This window comes from Leucoraja erinacea, chromosome 39 (assembly GCF_028641065.1).
Source record: "Leucoraja erinacea ecotype New England chromosome 39, Leri_hhj_1, whole genome shotgun sequence".
Taxonomy (NCBI): Eukaryota; Metazoa; Chordata; class Chondrichthyes; order Rajiformes; family Rajidae; genus Leucoraja; species Leucoraja erinaceus.
The window spans coordinates 2415037-2436442 of record NC_073415.1 but is presented as its reverse complement, the minus strand read 5'-3'; the positions used below and the strand labels follow the sequence as shown (position 1 = coordinate 2436442).

General features: G+C 47.4%; 8 non-coding genes across 8 annotated transcripts; 3 read left to right on the top strand and 5 right to left on the bottom strand.

The window, feature by feature from the left end:
• Window positions 1-4957: 4957 nt before the first annotated feature.
• On the top strand, window positions 4958-5039 carry trnas-gcu (transfer RNA serine (anticodon GCU)). The gene has a single exon. It is a non-coding gene; the product is annotated as a tRNA-Ser (tRNA).
• A 453-nt stretch (window positions 5040-5492) lies between these two features.
• On the bottom strand, window positions 5493-5583 carry trnar-ccg (transfer RNA arginine (anticodon CCG)). The gene is given in 2 exon segments: window positions 5493-5528; window positions 5547-5583. It is a non-coding gene; the product is annotated as a tRNA-Arg (tRNA).
• Window positions 5584-8803: 3220 nt separating this feature from the next.
• trnal-caa (transfer RNA leucine (anticodon CAA)) lies at window positions 8804-8917 on the top strand. Its single transcript has 2 exons — window positions 8804-8841; window positions 8872-8917. It is a non-coding gene; the product is annotated as a tRNA-Leu (tRNA).
• A 4170-nt stretch (window positions 8918-13087) lies between these two features.
• On the bottom strand, window positions 13088-13169 carry trnas-gcu (transfer RNA serine (anticodon GCU)). Its single transcript has one exon. It is a non-coding gene; the product is annotated as a tRNA-Ser (tRNA).
• Window positions 13170-14934: 1765 nt separating this feature from the next.
• On the bottom strand, window positions 14935-15024 carry trnar-ccg (transfer RNA arginine (anticodon CCG)). The gene is given in 2 exon segments: window positions 14935-14970; window positions 14988-15024. It is a non-coding gene; the product is annotated as a tRNA-Arg (tRNA).
• A 1669-nt stretch (window positions 15025-16693) lies between these two features.
• trnal-caa (transfer RNA leucine (anticodon CAA)) lies at window positions 16694-16807 on the top strand. Its single transcript has 2 exons — window positions 16694-16731; window positions 16762-16807. It is a non-coding gene; the product is annotated as a tRNA-Leu (tRNA).
• A 1495-nt stretch (window positions 16808-18302) lies between these two features.
• trnar-ucg (transfer RNA arginine (anticodon UCG)) lies at window positions 18303-18391 on the bottom strand. The gene is given in 2 exon segments: window positions 18303-18338; window positions 18355-18391. It is a non-coding gene; the product is annotated as a tRNA-Arg (tRNA).
• A 1309-nt stretch (window positions 18392-19700) lies between these two features.
• Window positions 19701-19782, bottom strand: trnas-gcu (transfer RNA serine (anticodon GCU)). The gene has a single exon. It is a non-coding gene; the product is annotated as a tRNA-Ser (tRNA).
• Between the last annotated feature and the right edge of the window lie 1624 nt (window positions 19783-21406).

The following is a 21406-nucleotide window of genomic DNA, read 5'->3' as shown; positions in this document are numbered from 1 at the left end:
GCGGTATGAACGTTGACCTCCAATTTCAGGTAGTCCCTGCTTTCTCCCTCTTTCCCCTCCCCTTCCCAGCTCTCCCACAGCCCACTGTCTCCGCCTCTTCCTTTCTTCCTCCCGCCCTCACCACCCCCACATCAGTCTGAAGAAGGGTCTCGACCCGAAACGTCACCTTTTCCTTCGCTCCGCAGATGCTGCCTCACCCGCTGAGTTTCTCCAGCATTTTTGCCTAAGCAAGAGAGAGGATCGTTTGTAGATAACATGCCAATTCTAACGGCCAATGCTTAGACATGGAACTGGATGTGGACCAAGTACTCAGACCTCATCCACCTCTACTGATATTTTAGATATTTAGATTTAGATATCTTCTGCACAGGGCCAAGGAAAGTTGCACATAGCCAGCAGAATGTCAATGGATAGTGGAATATGGCTTGATGTTGGATTCGACTTTTGTAAGACCACGAGAATGGCAGCCACATAAATGAGGCAGTACACAGGACACTCATTGCGTGTAGCGATGGAAAATAACCTTTATTTTTCAGGTCAGAGCAGGTTAGAAAACATGTTTCAATTGATAGCGAGCTCTTAAAACCACGGTTGGATAGAATTAGGGCAATCTCAGCAAAGAAGGAACTATTTTGAGACAGTTCCAAGATCTTTAACTGGGATACATTCTCTGCATTAAGAGAGAGGGAGGCACTCCTTTGAGGATAATATAAAAACATATTTTAAATAAATTATATAGACAATAGACAATAGCAGGGGTAGGCCATTTGGCCCTTCGAACCAGCACCGCCATTCAATGTGATCATGGCTGATCATCCCCAATCCCAGTACCCCATTCCTGCTTTCTCCCCATATCCCCTGACTCCGCTATTTTTAAGAGCTCTATCTAGCTCTCTCTTGAAAGCATCCAAAGAACCTGCCTCCACCGCCCTCTGAGGCAGAGAATTCCACAGACTCGCCACTCTCTGTGAGAAAACGTGTTTCCTCGTCTCCGTTCTAAATGGCTTACCCCTTATTCTTAAATAAGGCGCATGTTTAATATATTATTCTTATTTGGCCACCAGTTCTGTCCGTGACCTCATACTATTGCTTTAGAGTGATCTCAACCCTTAAACATTCCTTACTGAACCAATTTTGCCCCCGTTTAAAAAACAATAGTCTCAGAATCAGCGATTGTTTCTAATTTATCAATGATCACTAAGACGGGCAGTCACAATTCGCGCCTGGTGGTACTTTGAGATTTAATCCTTGGTTCTGAGTGCTCAGTACAAACATATTATCCCAGCACCTGTCGGAAGCCAGGATTTATATGTGCCTGTGTCTGATAATGTCCACCCTTATACCCCTGTCCCACTTAGGAAACCTGAACGGAAACCTCTGGCGACTTTGCGCCCTACCCAAGGTTTCCGTGCGGTTCTCCGAGGTTGCAGGTGGTTGCCAGAGGTTGCAGGTAGTGGAAGCAGGTAGGGAGACTGACAAAAACCTCCGGGAACATCTTACTTACGTTTGCCAGTTGCTCCCGCGAATAGGTGAGCCAGCAGCAATATTGTAAAGCTAAAAAGAAGGGCGGTTCTCATCTTCGCTTCCCGGTCAGGATCAGATACTGCGAGGGGATCTGTACCTGAGCGTAGACTTTGCTCCTTATATATTGTGAGGCGGGGGATGGTGTAATGATGGTTGATTTATTTCAGGAGGCGCCCGCCAGACTGACCATGCCTCATTGGCTCATGAACATTGAGCGGATGCCAGCATGGTTCACCTAGCTGACATGAACCGGTCCGTAATAAACAGAGATCATATATAGAAACATAGAAATATACAAAATAGGTGCAGGAGTAGGCCATTCGGCCTTCTCTCCATACCCCCTGATCCCTTTAGCCACAAGGGCCGCATCTAACTCCCTCTTAAATATAGCTAATGAACTGGCCTCAACTACCTTCTGTAGCAGAGAATTCCACAGATTCACCACTAAAAAATGCCTAAAAAATGATTTTCTCATCTCGGTCCTAAAAGTCTTCCCCCTTATCAAACTGTGACCCCTTGTTCTGGACTTCTTCAACATCGGGAATAATCTTCCTGCATCTAGCCTGTCCAACCCCTTAAGAATTTTGTAAATTTCTATAAGATCCCCCCTCAATCTTCTAAATTCCAGCGAGTACAAGCCAAGTCTATCCAGTCTTCTTTTTTCATATGAAAGTCTTGCCATCCCAGGAATCAGTCTGGTGAACCTTCTCTGTACTCCCTCTATGGCAAGAATGCATTTCCTCAGATTAGGAGACCAAAACTGTACGCAATACTCCAGGTGTGGTCTCACCAAGACCCTGCACAACTGCAGTAGAACCTCCCTGCTCTTATACTCAAATCCTTTTGCTATGAATGCTAACATACCATTCGCTTTCTTCACTGCCTGCTGCACCTACATGCCTACTTTCAATGACTGGTGAACCATAACACCCAGGTCTCGTTGCATCTCCCCTTTTCCTAATCGGCCACCATAGGATCCCTGTGTATTACCGACCGGTTCATGTCAGCGAGGTAAATAATGCTGGCATCCGCTATATATGGATAGGATCTTTGGTAATGAATAAGCGCGCTTGTACCCCATTCCAAGATTAGCCGGTCACACCGACGCCAGTCGCTGAAAGAGTCCACGTGTCAAACTCCCAGACAAAAACTCCTTGCCCAGGGCATTCATGTCAACGTGATTCTTGCAACGTGTCCAAGCCCAATGAATAAGATCTTCAACACGGATATGGGAACTGTTATTATGTCCCTGTCCCACTTAGGAAACCTGAACGGCAACCTCTGGAGACTTTGCTCCCCACCCAAGGTTTCCGTGCGGTTCCCGGAGGTTGCAGGTGGTTGCCGGAGGTTGCAGGTAGTGGAAGCAGGTAGGGAGACTGACAAAAACCTCACAATTTCCAAGGCCGCGTTCTCGTTCCATCTGCCGCGATCCCATTAGCCAGCACTTCCAGTGGTCGTCTCAAGTGTGGTGAGAATGTCTGCCTCCACCACCCCTCGGTCAATGCGTTACAGTTATCAACCTTCCGCGCTCTCAAAAACATATCCATGTTTATTTAAAGCTGGACAAAAATGCTGGAGGAACTCAGCGGGTGAGGCAGCATCTATGGAGCGAAGGAAATTGGCAACGCTTCGGGCCGAAACCCTTCTTCAGCGCTGTCTTGTTGAACACAATAGACAATAGACAATAGACAATAGGTGCAGGAGTAGGCCATTTGACCCTTCGAGCCAGCACCGCCATTCAACGTGATCATGGCTGATCATCCCCAATCAGTGCCCCGTTCCTGCCTTCTCCCCACATCCCATGACTCCGCTATTGATTACCTGCCAAAGTGATATGTTTTCCAACTTACCTGCGTTCTTGACTTTACCAAATCCTTCTTGGCCTCATGGCAATGAATAAAAATAAATACAGGCCCTCCTGGACCTGCTCGTAACTAACAAGATCAGATCAGGGGGCGAGGGGGGGGGGGGGGGGGGGGGGGGGGGGGGGGGGGGGGGGGGGGGGGGGGGGGTGCTGAAGATCGATAGATGTCAGGTGGTAATGTGGCTGGGACAATGACCCGTGCAACTTGCATCCGATAATTTGAGGTGGGTCGTTTTTGCGAGATCTGATCTGATCTGGGTCAATATCTGGTGTCAGGCAGCTAAGAAAAGTTAAAGCGGAGATCAATAGTTTCTTATTTAGTCAGTGTGTCATCGATAGAGGCGAGAATGCAAGGGAAATGGGCTGAGGAGGTAATTATCATATCAGTATATTAGTCTATATCTATATCAGTCATGATGGAATGGCGGAACGCACTCGATGGGCCGAATGGCCTAACTTCTCTCATGTCCTATAGTCTCAGGTAACGTTGGAGAAGCACAACAAGGCTTTCTTTTACATTTCTGGGGTCTTTGTATTTAGTGCACAGGTCCCGTGACCTGCGTGGGTTTTCACCGAGATCTTCGGTTTCCTCCCACATTCCAAAGATGGTCAGGTTTGTAGGTTAATTGACTTAGTAAATGTAAAAATTGTCCCTAGTATGTGTAGGATTTAGGTAGACAAAATTGCTGGAGAAACTCAGCGGGTGGGGCAGCATCTATGGGGCGAAGGAAATGGGTAACGTTTCGCCCCGCTTCCCCACAGCCATCAGGCTAGTAAACTCAACTCAAACAAAACTCATTAATAGCTCTTATCTGTTTATTTATGTGTGTATATATATATTGAATGGTATATGGACACACTGATCTGTTCTGTATTTATTTATGCCTACTATATTCTGATGTGCTGAAGCAAAGCAAGAATTTCATTATCCTATCTTGAATCTTGAATCTTGAATCTTGCCACGGTGTGGTGTGTTTTTAGCGGGCTGCGGCTTAAACTCCGCTCAGCTTACAAAATCAGAGCCGCATATGTACTCCTGGCCTGAGAGAGACTCGGAGTCCAATCGCACAATGGCGCTGAATGACTTTCCCCCCAATGGATAAACCGGAATGGTAGAGTAGACACGACCATGTGATGGTCGAGGGCAGCACAGAAGATTTAACGCGGTTGTGGGTGGATTACAGAAACCCAGTCTGCTGGAAGTGAAGTGTCTCTCTACACAACTGCGGCCCAACCTGCGCTCAGCTTACAATATGGGACTATTATTTACGGGTAGTAACGGCAGGGCAGCATCTTCTTGGGTTGGACCAGGCCTAGCGACCGTTCTTCACTCTAGCATAAGTTTGAAATTAGAAATATCACCAAAACGTTCCCTCGAGGGTGTTCTGAAAGCTCATGGGTGTGTTTTTGTCCCCAAGCCCATTTTCCAGTTGCCCTCATCTCAATTCACCCCCTTAATGACCAGAGGCGTTTCAAAGATTCACATCATCATAGCGACATAAGGCACGGAGACTGGCCATTCGCTCCAACTCATCCATGCAGACCATGTTACCTTAGACAGGTGGAACAGACGAGGTGGCCGAGTGGTTAAGGCGATGGACTGCTAATCCATTGTGCTCTGCACGCGTGGGTTCGAATCCCATCCTCGTCGAAAACCGGGTGTTGCAATGATTTTGGGCGGTGGTGTCTGTGTGGAGTGTGTACGTTTTCCCTGTGACCGCGAGGGTTTTCCTCCGGTGGCTCCGGTTTCCGCCACATTACAAAGACTTTTAGGTTAATTGGTAGTGGCAGATAGATAGATAGATAGATAGCTATATAGATAGACAGACCGATAGATAGTCGGGCAGGCAGCATATGGATAGATAGAGACTTTATTGCCACAATGAGGTACACAAAAGAGTCGCCACAAGACGCCGACAAAATTAGAAAGCACCCCCTCCCCCACCCCACTCACAGGTCCCGCATGTTCTTGGCGCCCCACGTGCTAGTGCGGTGTCGGTGGGCCGAAGGGCCTGTTTCCATGCTGTATGGCTAAAGCCTATCTGAGCTAGTGACAATTGCCTGCATTGTCCATTGTACAACAAAAGGCAGATGTATTTGCAACCGACCATGGCAGGACTCGAACCTGCAATCTTCTGATCATCCCAAGTATTATGTACCGGAATCAGACGCCTTCTCCATTAGGCCACACGGCCGATACATCCTTTGAATGAACAACCATTTATATCCAGTCTGAAGAAGGGTTTCGGCCCGAAACGTTACCTATTTCCTTCGCTCCATAGATGCTGCTGCACCCGCTGAGTTTCTCCAGCATTTTGGTGTACCTACCACTTATATCCAAAGATGGCCACAAAATGCTGGAGTAACTCAGTGGGTCAGGCAGCATCTCTGGAGGAAAGTGGATGTGTGATGCTTTGGGCCAGGGCCCTTCTTTAGACTGAAAGTAGAGTGTAGGGGAGTGGGTGAAGGTGAGAAAAGACCTGGACCAAGCAGGGCCAGCCACACGTGACCTCAGGCAGGGTGGTCGATGGTGGGCCCAATGTTGGCCATAAGGTCATAAGTGATAGAAGCAGAATTAGGCCATTCGGCCCATCAGGTCTACTCTGCCATTCAATCATGGCTGATCTATCTCTCCCTCTTAAACCAAATTATCCTGCCTTCTCCCCATAACCCCTGGCACCCGTGCTGGGTGGGGTTAGTTAGGGAGGGTGTGATGTCAAGGGGGATACAAGGTGGAGAACGGTGGAACTGATGAACACTTACGCTAGGTCCGCCTTGGAATGCGCGATCTCCCGGTTGCTAACCTTTTCAACTCGCCTTTGCATTCCAACACTGACCATTCTGGCCTGAGCCTCCTCCACTGCCAGAGTGAGGTAACACACAAACTGGAGCAACAGCACCTCATATTCCGCTTGGGGAACCTACACCCCAGCGGTATGGATATTGAATTCTCTAACTATAAGTAACTTCTACTTACATTCACCCCTCCCCATCCCCCCCCCTTCCCCCACTATAGTCGTTTCACCAGTTCCACAGTTCTCCATATTATTTTCCTCGTTCATCTTACCACAAAAAAATCCAACGTGACGCCCTTTCCCCCCACGCTGTTCCACGCTGTATCTCTAAACTAAACTAAACTAAACTAAACTAAACTAAACTAAACTATAAACTAAACTGAACTTAACTAAACTAAACTATAAACTAAACTAAACTTAACTGAGCTAAACTAAACTAAACTAAACTTAACTATAAGCTAAACTAAACTTAACTGAGCTAAACTAAACTAAACTAAACTAAACTAAACTAAACTAAACTAAACTAAACTAAACTTAACTATAAGCTAAACTAAACTTAACTAAACTAAACTAAACTAAACTAAACTATAAACTAAACTGAACTTAACTAAACTAAACTATAAACTAAACTGAACTTAACCAAACTAAACTGGACTAAACTAAAGAGCCAGATGAAGATGTGGGAATTTTATACTGGGCGGGAAGATCAGTGAGATCTTGGATGATTTAACTGGAGAGCTGAGAGCGTACAAAGGTGATACGGTAAGACTGACAGGTGAATCTGTGGAATTCATTGCCACGGACGGATGTGGAGATCAAGCCCATTAATAGCCGGCCTCCTGCTTTCACATTGACTCCCACCCCTCGCTGAGAATACTCCTGCTGCTTTGATCCGCTCCTTCACCCCACCGCCAGCAACGACGTCTCATCAAGTGGTGCGCTGCTGAGCAAGCTCGCTTGAAATTCGCTGTCCGACACGGGTGGTAATATGTTGACACCTTTCCCCAGCTGCTCCACCCTCCCGCAACCGCCGGCATCTCCTCCATTGAGCCTTTACCTATCTTCTCAATACCCAGTGTTCCATGTTAGACACAAAAAGCTGGAGTCACTCAGCGGGACAGGCAGCATCTCTGGAGAGAAGCAATGGATGACGTTTCGGGTTGAGACCCTTCTGTAGACTGACCCAAAACGTCACCCATTCCTTCTCTGCAGAGATGTTGCCTGTCTCGCTGAGTTACTCCAGTATTTTGTGTCTATCTTCAGTTTGAACTAACTTCTACAATTCAGTGTTCCATGTTTCCAGTGGGGCGCGCAGGTTGGAGCTTCTCCAGGTATAAATATTGACTTTCCTCATTTCAAGTAACCGCTGTATTCCCTCTCACTCTCCATCCCTCCCCCACCCAAGTCCCACCAGCTTCTCGTTCTCCCCTAGCAAACAGCTAACAATGGCCCGTCTCCTTTGCCATCGTTACATGTTTGCATATCTTTCATGCATGGTTCTACATCTCTCTACATCACCGTCTATATCTCGCGTTTCCCTTTCCCCGGAATATCAGTCTGAAGTAGGGTCTTGACCCGAAACGTCGCCCTCTCCTTCTCTCCAGAGATGCTGCCTGTCCCGCTGAGTTACTCCAGCATTTTGTGTCTATCTCCGGTGTAAAACATTATCTGCAGTTCCTTCCAACACATGAATACTGGCGAAGGCGCGTAACACTCACTGATAAAAAGAGCACCTCATATTTAGCTTGGGTAGTTTACACCCCAGCGGTATGAACATTGACTTCTCCAATTTCAGGTAGTCCTTGCTTTCTCCCTCTTTCCCCTCCCCTTCCCAGCTCTCCCACAGCCCACTGTCTCTGCCTCTTCCTTTCTTCTCCCGCCCTCCCACCGCCACATCAGTCTGAAGAAGGTTCTCGACCCGAAACGTCACCTATTCCTTCGCCCCATAGACAATAGACAATAGGTGCAGGACTTCAAGTTAGTTCAGTCATTTATGTGTTAGTATTTGGCCCTTCGAGCCAGCACTGCCATTCAATGTGATCATGGCTGATCATCCCAAATCAGTGCCCCGTTCCTGCCTTCTCCCCATATCCCCTGACTCCGCTATTTTTAAGATCCCTATCTAGCTCTCTCTTGTAGCATCTAGAGAACCGGCCTCCACCACCCTCTGAGGCAGAGAATTCCACAGACTCACCACTCTCTGTGAGAAAAAGTGTTTCCTCGTTTCCGTTCTAAATGGCCTACCCCTTATTCTAAAACTGCCTCAGATGCTGAGTTTCTCCAGCTTTTTTGTCGACCTTCGATTTTTCCAGCATCTGCAGTTCCTTCTTTAACAAAAGAACTATAGATGCTGGTTTGCCAAAAGAGGCACAACGTGCTGGAGTAACTCAGCTGGTCAGGCAGCATCTCTGGAGAGCATGGATAGGTGACTTTTTGAGTTGAGACCCTTCCTCAAACTCAGTCGCCAGAAACGTTACCTACCCATGTCCTCTCCAGATATGCTGCGTGACCCGCTGAGTTACCCCAGCACTTTGTGTAAACCGCCATCGACGTCTCATCGTGTGGACAATGGGGAATGTTGAGCTCTTTATTTCGGATGTGATGGAGTTTCTGTATCGATGTCAGGGTGGCCGAGGGGTCTAAGGCGCCAGACTCAAGGAGTCAATTCCTTCCGTTGGAACGCGGGTATTCTGGTCCTCAACTGAGGGCGTGGGTTCGAATCCCACTCCTGACATACACTTTTGAACGATTATACTTGTAAACCTTTTCAAATCCACCCCCGGTCAACTAATTACGGCTGGTGGGACGAGAGTTGTTTAAATTTGAGGCACAAAGTTGTTTTGCCCTATGTCATAATGTCAGTGACAGGAGTAGAATAAGGCCATTCGACCCATCAAGTCTACTCCGCAAGATAAGTAATCATCTGATCTATCTCTCCCTCCCAACCCCATTCTCCTGTCTCCTGCCTCCTCTCACACATGTACTCATCGTGATCGTATACAAAGTGTGCCTTTACCAATTCCCTCCGCGAACGGATGAGCTAGCAGCAATATTGACAAGAGAACCAGAAGGACGTTTCTCATCTTCGCTGCCCGTTCAGGATCAAATAATGCGAGGAGATCTTGTACCTGAGCGTAGACTTTGCGCTATTTATATTGCGAGGCTGTGCCTTGCGTTGGCGGGGATGGTGTAATGATGGTGCAGTTGTGGTGGATTTGTTCCTGATTTGCGCCCGCCAGTCTGACTATTTTCACCAGCACAGGAACACCGAGCAGACGCCAGCATGGTTTACCTAGCTGACATGAACTGGTCAGCGATAGATAGATATGTGCGCTTGGACCTCATTCCAAGATTAGCCCGTCACACCGTCGCCGGCCGCTGAAAGAGTCCACGTGTCAAACTCCCAGACAAGACTCCTTCCCCAGGGCATTCATGTCCACGTGATTCTTGCAACGTGTCCCAGTCCAATGAATCAGACCTTCAACATGAATACCAAAACTGTTCTTAATTCATAAAGCAGTATATAAAACAGAGCTGACATCCCATTGCATCATGTTTGCAAAGAACTTTGGTCTAAAGATGTACATTCTTTACCAGTGCTTCCCTGCTTGTGTCTTATAGACAATAGACAATAGACAACAGATGCAGGAGTATTTTTTAATCCCTTCATCTAAATCATGAATATATATATTGTAAATATCTGCGGTCCCAGCACCTCCTATAATGTCTCACATAGGAGATTAGTGGGCAAAATTAGGGCATTGGGGGTTTTCAACATTTACACGAACGACCAACCCATCCTCATCCACCCAAGCACCCGAAGTTTCCTGTATGCTGATGACCAATTGCTCTGCCAAGGACAAGAAGGCTCTGCAGAGAGTAGTGCGTTCGGCCGAACGCACTATGGAAACTTCACTCGCCCCCCTGCAGGAACTATACAACAGGAGGTGCAACTCCAGAGCAAATAAAATCATGGGAGACCCCTTCCACCCGTGCAACGGACTGTTCCAGCTGCTACGGTCAGGCAAACGCCTCCGTTGCCATGCGGTGAGAACGGAGAGGTTGAGAAGGAGTTGCTTCCCAGAGGCAATTCGGACTGTAAACGCCTATCTCACCAGGGACTAACTCTACAGAACGTTTTTCCTTCCATTATTTATTATGTAAACGAATATGTGTGTTATGATTGTGTTTATAATTTGTTTGGTTGTTTTGTTGTTTGTCTTTTGCACAAAAGTCCGCGAGCATTGCCACTTTCATTTCACTGCACATCTCGTATGTGTATGTGACAAATAAACTTGACTTGACTTGACCTCAGTATCGCATCTCAGTGTCAGACATTCTCATAGACAGGGAGAGGGGAAAATTGTACAAATGTATAGTCAGGGACAGAGAGAGAGGGGGGAGATGGTCAGATGTATTCAGAGACGCAGAGGGAAAAACAGAGAGGGGGGAGAGGTAGTCAGAGAGAGGGAGAAGGGATCAGTCACAAATAGAATGGAAAGGAAAAATGCATGCTGCGAGTGAGAGGGGGAGAGAGTGGGGAGAAGGAGAGAGGGATGGGGGAGACACACAGACAGGGAGAATGGGGCGGGGAAACTGGGTCACACAAACGGACAGAGAACCAGAGAGATAGACAGGCAGAAGAGAAACAAACACATAGATGCAGAAACACAGAAGACAGTGTGAATGGAGAGAGAGAGAGAGGCGCGCGCACACACACACAAAGAGACACACGGAGAGACACACAGAGAGACAGAGAGAGACACACACACACACACACACACACACACACACACACACACACACACACATACACACATACACACACACACACACACACACACACACACACACACACACACACACACACACACAGACACACACATACACACACACACATATAGACACACATACACACATACACACACATAGACACACACACATAGACACACACACACACACTCATACACACACACACACACACACACACATACTCACACACACACACACACACACACACACACACACACACACACACACACACACACACACACACACACACACACACACACACACACACACACACACATAGACACACACACACACACACACACACACACACACACACACACACACACACACATACATACACACACACACACACACATAGACACATACACACAGACACACACACACACACACACACACACACACACACACACACACACACACACACACACACACACACACACACACACACACACACACACACACACACACACACACACACACACACACACACACACACACACACACATAGACACACACACACACACACACACACACACTGAAGTCCCTCACTGAAGCGTTAGACGGCCTTACCAACGACTGCGCCCGAAAACATTTACGGGCAAACCCAGACAAAACACAAATTAGCGCCTTCCACCTCAAGAACCTGACGCGAACCTCAAATTAACTGTTCGCTGTATGGGGAAGAGTCCAGCCTACTCAGGAAAAAAAAACAAGCCACATATACCTAGGAGTTACTCTGGGCCGCACCCTAAGCTACATAGACCATGCTAGCAAGCCCGAAGCAAAGATAGGAGCCTGAAACAACATCTGGAGAAAGCTGGCCAACTCTAAATGGGGATCAGATCAGGGAAACATCCGGATATGCCAGCCGAATGTGGGGACGTTCTCCACACACCAAGACGTTGCATCTGGTGCTAAACGCAGCATGAAGAACCATCTCTGGTTCCCTCAAACCCACATGTGTTGTCGACCTGTACCTGCCGTGTGGTATTGCACCCCCTCCAATCAGAAGAGCAGTCTCCTCAAAAAGTGGAAGGCAGCAAGCAGGAGGATGACTCTCGTCATCCACTCTTCCAACACGTCCAGGCTCCAAAGAGGTGAAAATCCAGAAATAGCTTCCTACATGCAGTCCAACCCCTGGATAATAACCCCAGCACCTGTTGGATAGGTGCTTTAAATCTTCGACCGCCGGCCTGCGGCCTACACCAACCTAAAGCCGCGGTCTCCGTGGGGAAGAGCCGGCTCTGGACTTACCTGGACTTTTACCTGTCTGCACATCTGGACGCCCGCAGCGGCGACTGCGGATGGTTGAGGTCCCGACCACGGGGGAAAATGGAGGAAGACTGACCAAATTTTGTGCCTTCCACCACAGTGATGAATGCTGTGGTGGATGTTTGTGTTAATTTTTTATTTGTGTATTGTGTGTTCTTTCTCATTGTACCGCTGCTGGCAAATTCATTTCACTTGCACTTTATGTACAATGTGACGAATAAAACCGTATTGTATTGTATTGGGTGACACACCTACAATCAATTGAAAACCCCACACACTGACACGATACCCCGAGGAGTCCCTTCCATTGGCAGCGAAAGAGCCACGGTCAGTCCTGCGCTGCCTCAACCGCATGAGGACAAGGGTGGACGGTGCAAAGCCCTCATGCAGAAGTGGGGATACAACAACCGAATGTGTCTGCGGGGAGGCAACCCCATACTATTTACCTCCTCCCTCCTCCCAGAGCCCGCACACCAGGAGATCTCAAGGTCTTCCAAAAATGACGAAATCGCCCTCGACTCAATGTTCCTATATATTTTTTAGTTATTTTCGTCTCATTCTCCTTTGTGAATAAATTCATCCTTCATTAACACCTCTAGTTTCATTCACCCCAAAATGATTTAAGTCGCCCCACCGTTGGGTGAACCATTCACCAGTTTAAGTTCTCTAGAGACTTGTCGAAACGTGTCCAGCTTCGCATTCCTTCTCTCCAGAGATCCTGCATTCCTTCTCCCCGTCTCCATGGAAAATCTCGGAATTGTCATCATGGAAACAGTCCCAAAATTCGTTAACAGCTTCGGCCTATGTGTGCAACAGGTGACGACGAGGATGGGATTCGAACCCACGCGTGCAGAGCACAATGGATTAGCAGTCCATCGCCTTAACCTCTCGGCCACCTCGTCTGTTGCCATACGTGAGTGAACAGCGAGCAGGTCTGTTGCCATCCTGAAAATGCCAATGGGATGATGGACTCTTAAATCCATCCAGTGACTTGGCCTCCACTGCCCTCTGTGGCAGGGAGTTCCACAAGTTCACAACTCTGGGTGAAAACGTTTTTTCTCACCTCAGTCTTAAATGGCCTCCCCTTTATTCTAAGAGGAGGAGTTGAGATACATTGAGATGATTTCAGTGGGGAAGAGCAGGCAGAAACAACGGGTCTGTCGGGGCAGATGCATGCGTGCGAATCACTTCTAACAGATCAAAATCCGACTCCGGAGATTCTGCGGACCGGAATTTTGTTCGGGGCATCTTTCTTCAGTCATTAATCACAAGGCGTACCACCACCCCCCCCCCCCCCCCCCCCCCCCCCCCCCCCCCCTGCGTCCGGGAACGTTTGTCGGCAGTTATTGACCACAACGTGAGAGCTTCAAATCAGTGGCAACAAGACTCTGAGTACTTTGAAAGTCAAGGGCAGAGCTACGTTTTTGCCTGAAACTCATTTTTCCAGCACTGACCCACCTCCGTTCATTCAATTATTCAGTGACTCAATTATACTTTATTGTGCCGGAGATAGACACAAAAAGCTGGAGTAACTCCGCGGGTCAGGCAGCATCTCTGGAGAAAAGGAATATGTGAGGGTTTCAGGTCGGGACCCTTCTTCAGGTTGAGAGGCAGGGGAAATTGAAGCGAGAGATATAGACGGCAATATGGAGCTATGTAGAATAAATGGATGAAATATATTCCAATATATCCCCTTTTTCCTGACTAGCAGTCTCGATCCGAAGCGTCGCTTATTCCGTCAACCAGTCTGAAGAAGGGTTTCGGCCTGAAACCTTGCCCATTTCCTTCGCTGCCTAGATGTTGCTGCACCCGCTGAGTTTCTCCAGCATTTTTGTCCACCTCCAGAGATGCTGTCTAAACCGCTGAGTTACTCCAGCTTTTTGTGTCTATATTCGGTTTAAATCAGCATCTGCCCAGTTCCGTCATACAAATGTATTGTATTTGGCATGGTAATTTCCTTAATAAACAGGAATATGTCATAGACATAGATATAGAATGCCAAACAGCACAGAAACAGACGCTTGAGTCTCAGCATCTTTGGTTCCCTAATTTGAGGAAGGACATTCTTGCTATTGAGGGAGTGCAGCGTAGGTTTACAAGGTTAATTCCCGGGATGGCGGGGCTGTCATATGCTGAGAGAATGGAGTGGCTGGGCTTGTACACTCTGTAGTTTAGAAGGATGAGAGGGTATCTTATAGAAACATATAAGATTGTTAAGGGTTTGAACACGCTAGAGGCAGGAAACATGTTCCCGATGTTGGTGGAGTCCAGAACCAGGGGCCACAGTTTAAGCATAAGGGGTAAGCCATTTAGAACGGAGACGAGGAAACACTTTTTCACACAGAGAGTTGTGAGTCTGTGGAATTCTCTGCCTGGTGGAGGCCGGTTCTCTAGAAACCTTCAAGAGAGAGCTAGATAGGGCTCTTAAAGATAGCGGAGTCTGGGGATATGGGGAGAAGGCAGGAACGGGGATTGTGGATGATCAGCCATGATCACATTGAATGGTGGTGCTGGCTCGAAGGGCCTAATGGCCTATTCCTGCACCTATTGTCTAACTGGTCCACGCTGGCCAAGTACCCAACCGGTGCTGAATGACTGAATTGGGAAATGTCTGTCTGAGACTTTCTCTGTCCAAAACAAACAAAAGAAAATGCTGTGCATTGCAGCCGATCGTGGCAGGACTCGAACCTGCAGTCTTCTGATTCTCCCGACTTTCGCTACCGGAATCAGACGCCTTCTCCATTAGGCCACACGACCAATCTATCCATTGAAAGAACTCGTGTAGGAAGGAACTGCAGATGCTGGTTTAAACCGAAGATTGACACAAAGTGCTGGAGTAACGCAGCGAGCCAGGCAGCAACTCTGGAGAACATGGATAGGCGACGTTTCGGGTCGAGACCCTTCTTTAGAATTCACAAAAGCCAATTAACCTTCAAACCCCATGCGTTTGGGGGTGTGAGAGGAATCCAGAGCACCTGGAGAAAACCCACGCGGTCACAGGGAGAACGTACAAACTCCGTACAGACAGCACCCGTAGGCAGGATAGAACCCGGTCTTTGGCGCTTTTTCTCACAGAGAGTGGTGAGTCTGTGGAATTCTCTGCCTCAGAGGGCGGTGGAGGCAGGTGCTCTGGGTGCGTTCAAGAGAGAGCTAGACAGGGCTCTTAAAAATAGCGGAGTCAGGGGATATGGGGAGAAGGCAGGAACGGGGTACTGATTGAGGATGATCAGCCATGATCACATTGAATGGCGGTGCTGGCTCGAAGGGCCGAATGACCTACTCCTGCACCTATTGTCTATTGTCTATTGCCATTTGAAGTAGCATTTCAATCAATACACCGCTCCTCTCCGCTCCAAACTTTATTTTCATTAATATAGTCCACGGGCCAGGCTCCCAGACCGGCAGCCGCCGGCCTCCCGTGTTCGTTCACATTGACTCCCAACCCTCGCTGAGAATACTCCTGCAGCCGGCGCTGTTGTGATCCGTTCCTTCATCCCACCGCCAGCAACAACGCCGGATGCATAAAAACACAAGATGCATGTCCGTCCCCTTTGACTAATGCAATTATCAAGAAAGCTCATCAGCGCCTCTACTTCCTGAGAAGATTACGGAGAGTCGGTTTGTCAAGGAGGACTCTCTCTAACTTCTACAGGTGCACAGTAGAGAGCATGCTGACCGGTTGCATCGTGGCTTGGTTCGGCAACTTGAGCGCCTTGTAGAGGAAAAGACTACAAAAAGTAGTAAACACTGCCCAGTCCATCATCGGCTCTGACCTTCCTTCCATCGAGGGGATTTATCGCAGTCGCTGCCTCAAAAAGGCTGGCAGTATCATTTAGGATCCACACCATCCTGGCCACACACTCATCTCCCCGCTACCTTCAGGTAGAAGGTGCAGGAGCCTGAAGACTGCAACGACCAGGTTCAGGAATAGCTACTTCCCCACAGCCATCAGGCTATTAAACTTGGCTCGGAAAAACTCTGATTATTAATAACCCATTTTCTGTTATTTGCACTTCATCAGTTTATTAATTAATGTGTGTATATATTTATATAATGGTATATGGACACACTGATCTGTTTTGTAGTCAATGTCTACTATGTTCTGTGTGCTGAAGCAAAGCAAGAATTTCATTGTCCTATACAGGGACACATAACAATAAACTCACTTGAACTTGAACCTGTTCACACCTTACACTTCCTTATCTCTGTATATCCCTCTCCCCTGAATCAGTCTGAAGAAGGGAGTCGACCCGACATGTCACCCATTCCTAACCGGAGACGTTGGCTGCCTGCCCCGCTGAGTTACCCCAGTATTTTGTGTCTGTGTTCGATTTATTATGGGGACAGCAAAAGCAATGCTGGACAGCAAGCGGCCTCTACCCACAGATCTTTGCTTCTACCAATGTAAAGATGATCCCGCAAGGCTGTCAGGGTGGCCGAGTGGTCTAAGGCGCCAGACTCAAGGAGTGAATTCCTTCCGTTAGAACGCGGGTATTCTGGTCCTCAACTGAGGGCGCGGGTTCGAATCCCACTCCTGACAATAGGTTTTAAAAAACTATAGGTTTAAAAAAAAACTAGTTTTAAAAAACTATAGGTTTTAAAAAACTATTGTAAACGTGAATGTCTCAATTGAATTCGCTGAGAGAACCAGACGGTTTGAGTTGATGAAAGCAGAGACTGAAAAATATGTAAGCAGAGACTGAAAGCAGAGACTGAAAAATCACGGAGGTGCTGGAATTTTCAGCAAAAACACACAAAAACGCTGGATGGAGTATCTCAGCCCGTCAAGACCCTTCTTCAAAATGTCGACAAATTAAGAGAATCACCGGTTTAAGAAGGAACTACAGATGCTGGAAAATCGAAGGTAGACAAAAGTGCTGGAGAACCTCAGCGGGTGCAGCAGCATCTATGGAGCGAAGGAAATAGGCAACGTGTCTGAGCAAGGGTCCAGACCCGAAATGTCGACTATTCCTTCTCTCCGAAGACGCTGCCCGACCCGCCGAGTTACTCCAGCATTTATGCATATCTTCTGTTCTCGATTGCGTTCCAATGATCTGCAGATAGACAAAAGTGCTGGAGAAACTCAGCGGGTGCAGCAGCATCTATGGAGCGAAGGAAATAGGCAACGTTTCGTGCCGAAACGTTGCCTATTTCCTTCGCTCCATAGATGCTGCTGCACCCGCTGAGTTTCTCCAGCACTTTTGTCTACCTGTAATTTTCCAGCATCTGCAGTTCCTACTTAAACACAATTCCCTGAGAAGAACTTTTTTCACACAGAGAGTGGTGAGTCTCTGGAACTCTCTGCCACAGAGGGTAGTCGAGGCCAGTTCATTGGCTATATTTAAGAGGGAGTTAGATGTGGCCCTTGTGGCTAAGGGGATCAGTGGGTATGGAGAGAAGGCAGGTACGGGATACTGAGTTGGATGATCAGCCATGATAGAAACATAGAAACTGAGGCCATTGGCCATTCAAAGGCTGATCAGCCATGGCCACATCTAACTCCCTCTTAAATATAGCCAATGAACTGGCCTCAACTACCCTCTGTGGCAGAGAGTTCCAGAGATTCACCACTCTCTGCATGAAAAAAGTTCGAAGGGCCGAACCCCTTGTCCTGGATTCCCTAACATCGCCATCTAGGTCCAACCCAATTTTGTAAGTATTTGAATGGCGGTGCAGGCTCGAAGGGCCAAATGCCTATTCCTGCACCTAATTTCTTGGTTTCTACGTTTCTATCTGCAAATATTGGTTTAAACCAAAGATATACACAAAACACTGGAGTCGCTCAGCGGGTCGGACAACTTCTCTTGAGAAAAGGAGTAGGTGGCGTTTGGGGTCGAAACCCTTCTCTTTTTGTGTCTATCTTCTCGACTCATGAAGGACAGATTCTGTCTGTGTGCGACGCCACTTTCAGTGAACCTGTCCCCCGCTCCACGCTACCTTTCGCTGCGAATCTTCTGCCCTGGGTTGACATTCCAAAATGTTACTTATTTGAAGTAAATTCCCGCAGAATGGAATGGAATTCCGTTTGGCAAAAACGACCGTGACAGGACTCGAACCTGCAATCTTCTGATACCATCGTATCAAACACCGAAGTCAGACGCCTTATCCATTAGGCCACACGGTCCCTTACGTTTGAAAGGAGATGGAGAGAGAATTGTTGGAGAAGGAACTGAGGACCAAACGCAGACTGGGGGAACGTTTCGTGGACACCTTCGCTCAGCCCGCGCGAACCAACCTGATCTCCCGGTTGCTGGACACTTTAATTCTCCTTCCCATTCCTACACAGACCTTTCAGTCCTCGGCCTCTTCTATTGTCAGAGTGAAGCTGAACGCAAATTTGAGGAACAGCATCTCATTTTGCGCTTGGGCAGCTTACAGCCCAGTGGTATGAACATAGACTTCTCTCACTTCAGGAAGCCCCGGCATTCCCTCTCGCTCTATCCCTCCCCACTCAAATCGCACTAGCTTCTCATTTTTACTCTACAAACAATTTACAATGGCGTGTTTCTTTAGACCAGTGATTCCCAACCTTTCTTAGCTTATGGCCCACTTGGGCTCTTAAAATTTTCTGTGCCCCCCCCCCCCCCCACCCCCCTGACATTATTAGAGGAAAACAGAGGCCCCCTTCATTAAACCTGTGGCCCCCTAAATCCTCAATTTTTCTGTGGCCCCCTGAAATTTGCCATGGCCCCAGGTTGGGAATCACTGCTTTAGACAATAGAGAGATCTCCTGTGGTCATGAGAGGTCACCGGCGACATGTCGCCAGAGATCGCCTGTATGGTCGTGAGAGGTCGCCTATGGTCGTGCGAAGTCGCCTATGGTCGTGAGAGGTCTCTTTGGAATAACTCAGCGGGACAGGCAGCATGCCCGGAGAGAAGGAATGGGTGACGTTTCGGGTCGAGACCAGTCTGAAGAAGGGTTGTTACCTGACCCTCAGCTAACAATGAACCAGTCCACACTTCATTGGTGGGCTGCTTTGATCTGTCCTTTTCACACCTTACCCTTCCATATCTATAAACATCTTCTCCCCTGACTCTCAGTCTGAAGAAGGTTCTCGACCCGAAACATCACCCATTCCTTTTATCCAGAACTGCTGCAGAGTTAACCCAGCATTCTGTGTCTATCTTCGGTGTAAACCAGCATCTGCAGTTCCTTCCTATGCAATACATTTTCTAATTCCGCGTCCACTTGGAGTTAACCTCTTCAAATAGATTGAAGAATAAAGAGGCGTAGGACGTAACCATTTCATATTATTTCCATACCCATTCCATTCTCCCTGCAACATTTTCGTGAGAAAAATAAACTCGTTATAAAATATAATCTACGCGAAAGAAAAATCACAGCGGCGTGCAAAATAACGGCGAATGTTGGTGCCTCGGAGGTACTTAAGTAAAATCATTAACATCACCCAATTATTCATTGTAGCAGATGACGACGAGGATGGGATTCGAACCCACGCGTGCAGAGCACAATGGATTAGCAGTCCATCGCCTTAACCACTCGGCCACCTCGTCTGTTGCAGCATCTTGTAAATTCTTACAACTCGGAAATAATTTAGCCTATTCTCATCATCACCGTGTTTATTTTCACGTGTAGGAAGGAACTGCAGATGCCGGTTTAAACCGACGATAGACACAACATGCTGGAGTAACTCAGCGGGACAGGCAGCATCTCTGGAGAGAAGGAATGGGTGACGTTTCGGGTCGAGACCCTTCTTCAGACTGAATTTCTATATTCTATATTCTGCTCTCAGAAAAAAAACGAAGGTTTTTTGGTCATTGTGATCAGAATCCCAATCCCAAAACTTACTGAACATTTGTGACTTCGAGTCAAGGAAACAGGCCATTTGGCCCCACTCGTCTTCGCCGAACAAGATGCTCCTACACAAGTTGGCCCATATCCACACACCACGTCCCTGTCCAAATGTCTTTTGAATGTTGTTATTGTATCTGCCCCGACTAATTCATTTGGAAGCTCGTTCCATATACACACCAACCTCTGAATGAAAAAGGTTGCCCTCTAGGCTCCTATTAAAATGTTCCCATCTCATCATAAACCCATGTCCTCTGGTTCTTGATTCCCGGACCCTGGGAATAGAACAACGTATTCACCCTGTCGACTCATTTTAAACGATTTAACATGTTGTATAATTATGTTCGACAAAATTGCTGGAGAAACTCAGCGGGTGCAGCGGACTTAAGTAGGATTTTGGCTCGAAACGTTGTCTATTTCCTTCGATCCATAGATGCTGCCACACCCGCTGAGTTTCTCCAGCAATTTTGTCTACCTTCGATTCTCCAGCATCTGCAGTTCCTTCTTGAACTCGTATAAATATGGTCTAGGTTGTATAATATAATCATATGTTGTGGCTTAAATTTCTGTTGTGCACTTGCTCATTGCAAATAATCAAATAAATCTCATCCACGACCTTTTTAATGTAGTTACCGAATCCCCACAGATGAATCTGCCACTCCTTCATTCGCGGCTGAAGATAAACACAACATGCTGGGGTAACTCGGCGGGTCAGGCAGCATCTCTGGTGACATGGGATGGGTGACGTTTCGGGTCGGAACCCTTGTCTTGCTCATTCTGCTCTGAGAATCAGCCTAAGGAAATCTTCGATCCAGACCTGGTTCCCATTCCACGGTGCAGCTAAGATGAACACGGCGAGACAGTGGGTCTAAGAACTGTACCAGGCTATTTATATTGCCACCTTCTGCTTTCAACTCAAGTGCATCCAGTTACAATTCTCGTTCTGAACATGGATATGCAGGGAATGTAGAGATATGCATTATGAGCAGGCAGGTAGCCACCAACTTACAGAGTTGACTTTTTCAAGAGTAGGGAAGATGGGGACATCCAGTTTACAATTCTTTACTCAGAGAGTGTTCTGAACTTGGATATTCGCAGGATAGAATGTAGAGATATTATGCATTATGGGAGGGGAGATTATGTGTTCGGCACAGGTAGGTTTCCGTGCTGTAATTGGCCATTGTATAATGTTGTATAATGGGGCACAGACATTGTGAGCCGAATGGTCTGTTCCTGTGCTCTATTGCCCAACAGTTACATTTTAGAACTGAAAAACTGTCACCCATTCCTTCTATTCCCGTCTCACCCACTGTTACTCCAGCATTT